The 7449-nt window shown below is 42.8% G+C and overlaps 1 long non-coding RNA gene across 1 annotated transcript; it reads right to left on the bottom strand.

Moving 5' to 3' along the window:
- On the bottom strand, positions 1 to 7165 carry LOC131394436 (uncharacterized). The gene is made up of 4 exons (XR_009216131.1): positions 7061 to 7165; positions 4477 to 4563; positions 3417 to 3597; positions 1 to 429 (listed from the first exon to the last, which is right to left on the bottom strand). It is a non-coding gene; the product is annotated as an uncharacterized LOC131394436 (long non-coding RNA).
- Positions 7166 to 7449: the final 284 nt, after the last annotated feature.

Below are 7449 nucleotides of genomic sequence, written 5' to 3'. Positions count from 1 at the left end.
GATATTATGGTAATTCTATGTTTACCTCATTCACTTTTAAATTTTACTTTATTTGGACAGTTGTGTGTTTCATACAGATTTTGGGAAAATGTACCAACTGGTGAGATTTTGATATATAGAAAGTCTCTAGTTTGGGTATCAAGATGTAGCAGTAGCAACTGTAGCACCAGAACACTGTATGCTTTTGTTTTCCTTTGCCTCTAGATGGATATTTAATTATGCCCCATGGAGGATTCTGTATTACATCAAGCAACCTAAGGTCCAGTTATTTTGCTATATGTAGGTATCCATTAACAATCTTGAGAAGGATTTCCATTGTCTGTTAGTCAAGAATCACTGGGTGCCAGTCGTCAGGGCTCCTTGTCAGATACTAGAGGAACATTGGTAATCGGAAGATGCATAATGCTGCCCATGACGTGCATAATTTTCCTAAAAAAAAACAGATCCTATTGTCAGATAACATTGATTCTAAGTCAAAAAGCATTTCTGGAGATAGAGTTAATTCAGATAAAAGACTCAGATTCTTCAAAATACAAAAAGTTGAAAGGTGAATCCATCTGATAAATATTGTTACAAAATATGTAAAACAATGCTTGACAGAAATACAAAGAGAAATAGACTCAAAGTTCACAATACCAGTGGGAGATTGATTGATTGATTGATTGATTGACTTTTGTGAGGAAGATCAGCACTGAGCTAACATCCATGCTAATCCACCTCTTTTTACTGAGGAAGAGCAGCTCTGAGCTAACATCTATTGCCAGTCCTCCTCCTTTTTTTCCCCAAAGCTCCAGTAGATAGGTGTATGTCATAGTTGCACATCCTTCTAGTTGCTGTATGTGGGACGCGGCCTCAGCATGGCGGGAGAAGCGGTGTGTCAGCGCACACCTGGGATCCGAACCCGGGCCACCAGTAGCGGAGCGCACACACTTAACTACTAAGCCATGGGGCTGTCCTCCAGTGGGAGATTTAAACATCTTTCTCCCGTGTTGTTTCTCTAAACAATAGAGAAAAATCAGTTAAAACATAGATTTGAAAATGATGACCAAACTGCCTAATCTGTGTATACAGAATACTGTATTTAGTATCTGTTGAAATCACAAAGTGCTTGTCTGTGGAAGAGGTAGAGGGAATGGACTAGAAGGGGCAAGAGGGCTTTTGGGGAAGATTAATATGTTCTGTGTCTTGTTTAGGCTGGTGATTGCTCAAGTATGTGCAGTTTTCAGGTCAATTACTGAATACTTAAGATGTGTGTATTTCGGGGCCGGTCCGGTGGCACAAGTGGTTAAGTGTGCGCGCTCCGCTGCGATGGCCTGGGATTCTCCAGTTTGGATCCCAGGCGCACACGGACGCACTGCTTGGCAAGCCATGCTGTTGCGGCATCCCATATAAAGTGGAGGAAGATGGGCACGGATGTTAGCCCAGGGCCAGTCTTCCTCAACAAAAAAGAGGAGGATTGGCAGATGTTAGCCACAGCATGGCCTGACAAGCGGTGCATCAGTGTGCGCCCGGGATCCGAGCCCCGGGCCGCCATTAGCGGAGCGCACGCACTTTAACTGCTAAGCCACGGGGCCGGCCCCTCATAAAAGGGTTTTTAAAACTCAACATCTTTAAATACGTTCGATTGTACACTTGTGAGAACCCTGAAGCACCAAGGTTGAAGCTAGATTTGGGGTAGTCATCAGTTTCAGAGCATCTCCCTAGACACATCACCCTCTTGTATGCCCCTTGTTTCATATATCTTCCATTTGTGCTGATTTTCTATGTAATCTAATTCCCAATCTTTTCTGTATGTGGAAAATAAATATCACTTATCTATCTTGCCATTTGTATCCTAGTGGAGGGCTCTACTCCCTCAAAAAAATCCCACTCAAGTGCTGATTCTTTAGTTTTACATCCCATTTCTCATTCCATGGTAAAACAGATAAACAAATTTGAGAGTTCAGAAAGAAATGTTAGGTTAAAGAAGTTAAAAATGATCAGGCTCATTTGTATTACTTTTCAAATTAAATATAGTAAAAGAATAAGGATAGATTTGAGGAGTGTGGTTATGTTAAAAATGTAGCAATAGTAAAGGCATGGGGTAAAATTTTAAGTAGTTTACTACAGGTGATTCTATAAAAATTAAAAATGATGGTGAAAAGAAAGAGAAAATATTAGGGAAGTAAGTATGAAATATCTGGACAATTAGCTGACATCAGTACAATAAATTTAAAGGAAAAAAAGGACATTTTGTGCTCCTTGGAAAGTTTGAGTAAACATAAAACAAGAGTAAGGGAAGCTGAAGATATCCCCACATGTCAGAGAACAACAGCCTCAGCCTTCTGAGAAAAGAGTGCATGTTAAAAACTTTCCCCATTATACTTCTAAACATACTGAACTTCTCACTGACCATGGTTGTATTTTGCAAACCCTCACCAAGGAGAACACCTGTCTCTAGTCTCCTCAATTCTTGTTCCAACCAAGAGATCAGACTCAATTTGAACAGTTCATGCCCTATCCACAGTGAAAAATACATTAATAGAAGAGGCTCACACAAGAGATGACAAATCTTCCCACAAATCAGGAACTACCTTCCAATGAAACACTAAATTATTTTAAAAGGGCTACAAAGGCAAACATGGGCCGGCCCCGTGGCTTAGTGGTTAAGTGTGTGCACTCCGCTACTGGCAGCCCGGGTTCGGATCCTGGGTGCGCACCGACGCACCGCTTCTCCAGCCATGCTGAGGCCGCGTCCCACATACAGCAACTAGAAGGATGTGCAACTATGACATACAACTATCTACTGGGGCTTTGGGGAAAAAAAGGAGGATTGGCAATAGATGTTAGCTCAGAGCCGGTCTTCCTCAGCAAAAAGAGGAGGATTAGCATGGATGTTAGCTCAGGGCTGATCTTCCTCACACAAAAAATAATAATAATAAAATTTTTAAAAAAAGGCAAACATCTCCCTCTTCTGGGCCCCCCAAAATTGGTTATCTTTGACCCTTGACACCCACATTCAGCCTTATGTATGCATTTACAAAACCCTAAAGCTTTGATTCAAAGACATAAAGGAAATGCAACAAATAGATCTTTGTTCTGATGGGGAAACCACTAGAGCAGTGGTTCTCAAACTTCAGAGTGCATCACAATCATCTGGAGGGCTTCGTAAAGCAGAAGATGGCAACAGCCACAGCTTTCTCATTCACTGTCAAAGGTGGAGTCTAAAAATGTACATTTCTAACGGAGTGATGGTGATGCTATTGGTCCTGCAGCCACATTTTGAGAACAACAGTAGATTCAAACTCATGAGTGCAGGGAGTGGGAGTCTGTTCTTTCTCATTGTATTCAGACTTGAATCACCAATTCTGGAACCCAGTCAGTACATAATATATATCTGATCCATAATAGGGTACAAGGAATGATGCCAGATTTACCTACTGTGATCAGGTTCTGGAAGTTCTCCAGTATAACATCTCTGTACAGGTTTCTCTGAGTGAGGTCCAGTAAAGTCCACTCCTCCTGGGTGAAGTTCCCAGCCACATCATCAAAGGTCACTGAATCCTAAACCATCACACACAGGTTGAGTTGAGCAAGTAACGTCTTCATCAGTGTTCACTGGAGAATGAGGATGGGAGAGTCAAAGCCAATACAGGGTTCTCAGGTCTCCCATTACCTCCCCCAGGGTTCAGTGATCCTAGGTACTCTTCACCGTATCTACACTCACCCATTGTTTATCTCCTCCAGTCACAGGGCTTGAATTGCACCTCCTACACATGAACTTATCTCACTACAACCAGTCTAGGAGAACTTCTCACTTTGTTTCTATTTCAGCATACTCGAGCACATTGCACACTACTGATAAATGCTGATGAATACACAAATTCTTTGAGAAAAAGACTTTCATCTTCCTTACCTGCTGTCAGAGCACAGCAAAATAAGCAGGCAGTCAACACCTCGATTCACTAGGAATTACTGAACTACTGGGATGATTTTCAGGATAATCCCTCACCAATATGAGAAGCTCCACTATGTGGCGATATTCAACTGGGGACTTAGTTGAATGGGGCCTTACTTGCTTTGAAAAGCTCTAAAGATAGGTCTACCTGTTGCCAGTCCTCTTTGTGCTGAGGAAGATTGGCCCTGGGCTAACATCCATGCCCATCTTCCTCTACTTCATATGTGGGACACCTGCCAAAGCATGGCTTGGTAAGTGGTGCGTAGGTCCATAACCAGGATTCAAACCTGTCAACCCTGGGCTGCCAAAGCAGAGCACATGAACTTAACCACTATGCCACCAGGCCAGCCCTCTATCTATTTCTTTTTTGCTGAGGAAGATTCACCCTCCACCGCATGGCCACTGACAGATGAGTGGTGTAGATCCATGCTTGGGAACCAAACCCAGGCCATTAAAGCCAAGCACGTTGAACTTAACCACGAGGCCACCAGGGCTGGCCCAAAAGTCAGTCATTTTTTAGAAGGATAAGCTTTGTTTACCTAGTAACAATTTGTCAGCAGGTCAGCCAGCATTCATTCATCCTGTCTTTTTCTCAGAAAGCCTTTTGAAAGGGTCCCTAGTAAGATCTTGGGGAAAAGAAGGAATGCATGAGGACCCAGAGCTGACTGTAATTCTCACATTCACCTCCCTGGAAGTCATTCCAACCCACATTGAAATTCCCATATGTCCCTGCACACTCAAGAAAAGTCACACAAGGACATGCTACTGCCATCAATTGCCAGAGTAGTCCTGTCTCACCTAGAGCCAGAAAAGGGGATTGTGAGCCATGCTGCCCAAGATTAAAAAGGTGACAGTCTTAACTTTACAGGTAAGGACACTTCAACCCTGAGAAATAGGACTCTCTATCTGCCCCTGGTGAGAAGACTCATGAAGGAGATTATGCAGCACCTTTTCCCAAAGGACATATAGGAGCAGCTGACTTATAAAACAGCATTCTCAGGCCAACTTCAGCTCCTCTTAAATGTATCAGAGCAGTACTGCTCAGTCCTAGACCATTTGACGCCATATTGTGCAGGGGTGACCTAAAGGAGAGTCTGAAAAGGAGCATCACCTAGGGCTTCCGATACAACAAATCAATAGATGCCATCCTGTGAGGCTGATGGTAAAATCTACCTGAATACTCCTTTCCTTGATGTAAAGATCACTGCAGGGCACTCACTGAAGGCACCCAGAGATTGTGGACTGATGGGCAACAAACATCCTTCTCAGAATTGTTAAAACAAAAATGTTGCTTATTTTTCTGAACAGTTACTTTTAACTTTGCTTTGAAAAATGCATTCTAACATTGTAAAATGATACAAATCAAGTGGAGTGTATTTGGCAAGATTTCTAATAACCAAAAATAGGAGACAACTCAAATTCTATCCAAAGGTAACTCATTAAACATGGTATACCTATTACTGGGAAACTGATGGAAAAAGAAGAAAGATCTCTATAAATTGAGGTGGTTTCCAGCATATATGTTTAAGTGAAAATATGAAATGGAAACGATTAAGTTATAAGGAAATAAGATACACAAATGTCCATGAGAATGCATATACACACATATATTGCTTGTTTCGGAAAAGAAAACAAACACTGGAAAGATGTTAATGAAACATGAGACATGGATGGAAAACTTCTGAGTATACTTTCTTTTTTTTTTGTGAGGAAGATCAGCCCTGAGCTAACATCCATGCTAATCCTCCTCTTTTTGCTGAGGAGGACCGGCTCTGAGCTAACATCTATTGCCAATCCTCCTCCTTTTTTTTTTTTTTTTTCCTTCCCAAAGCCCCGGTAGATAGTTGTATGTCATAGTTGCACATCCTTCTAGTTGCTGTGTGTGGGACGCGGCCTCAGCATGGCTGGAGAAGCGGTGCGTCGGTGCGCATCTGGGATCCGAACCCGGGCCACCAGTAGCGGAGCATGCGCGCTTAACCACTAAGCCACGGGACCGGCCCCTGAGTATACTTTCTCATACTGTTTTGACTTTTTGACCATGTAAAAGTTTTACATGCTCAAGAAGTAAAATCACTTTAAAAATGGAAACAAGAATAAAAAGAATATATACTAAGTACAAAAAGAACTAGTAAGAAATATGAAACTTTGGTAACATTAGTATTGCAATATTGCATTTTTGGGTGTGTCACAGAGATAAGCCAAATAAGAAATTAATGTTATTAGGAACCAAGATTTAGGGGTAAAAATTTAAAATCAGAGGAGTAAGATAAAAACCACAATATTAAGTTTGCATTGGTAATATTTATACAAACATGATTTTACAAAACGTTTTCTAGCTCTGGAAGGGCCTTTAAGCAATGATATTGAACTAGAATTTAGCACAGGGAGCAAACAGATAATGAATTCTAAAAAGAACCAGGCTTTCTGGGAGAAATGTCTGCCTCAACATGTGGGGCAGGCATGTACAAAATGAATCCGCAACACCTTGTCGAGTCAGAAAGCAACCAAGTCCTCAAACATCAATAGGGTTGTGTCAAATGGAGGGAGCTGAAAGGAGCTACCCCTAGATAATGTTGAACTGTCAAAAAGAATGATATATTGATTGTAGTACATTGAGACAGAATCCAGGAGTACATAATAATCAAGAGGTAGAAAAAAAAAAGATAGAACCTGCTAGCTAAGAATGAGTGCACCGGAAAATCATTATTTGGTAACACTCACATAGTACGTGATCCAGGAAAATATCAAAAATGTCAGGAAACGAGATATTCCTATAGTGCCGACCCTAGTCCCTCAGCTTACTAATTATTCTTCCTGAATTCTAGGAAATTGAATTCCAAGTGCTGCTACTAACAGAAAGAAGCTTACATCGTCTTTTTTCTAAACACTCATATTTTGAAGTTCTGGGAGATTGACAGGGCTCTGGAGGTCAGGCGAGATCAGGTGGAGCTGAGTAGCCCGGCTTTTCCGTGGTAGTAAATTTCGTATTTTCAGGTATTCATTCACTCATGAACTTAATGATATCAGGTACATGACCTCCGTAATAGTCTGAGAATGCGTCTTACCTTCCCACCTGAATATAATGAAGGAAATAATTGACGCCCACAACCGGAGCAAACTCACCCAGGGCTCACCCAAACTGCCGGCATCCCCAGGTCTGTGAAGGACTGAGATGCTTTTCCTTCTGGAAATGGGGCAACAAAATTTGCTTAGGAGGCATTTTGAAAAGCGGAGCACAGCGGAAGAAAAGGCCCTGTGGACGTTCCCTGACCGCAGTTCCCGATCCGCCTCCTCCCTGGGACAGATGCTACCGCCCCCCCCCCCCCCCCCCCCCAGTCCCCGTGCCCTGCCGCCTCGGGGAGAGGCCGTGGCCCCAGAGCAGAGAGCAGGCTGGGGATCGCAGACCCAAGGCGGGAGCGTGGAGGAGGTCCCGAGCGGGCACCCGCCAGGATAGATACCACGCAGGGAGGTAAGGAGCCTGGCCGGCAGGAAGAGGGCGGCGGCTCTGGAGC

This window comes from Diceros bicornis, chromosome 30, assembly GCF_020826845.1.
Source record: "Diceros bicornis minor isolate mBicDic1 chromosome 30, mDicBic1.mat.cur, whole genome shotgun sequence".
NCBI classification, from domain to species: domain Eukaryota; kingdom Metazoa; phylum Chordata; class Mammalia; order Perissodactyla; family Rhinocerotidae; genus Diceros; species Diceros bicornis.
This window is presented reverse-complemented; position numbering and strand designations above follow the sequence as displayed.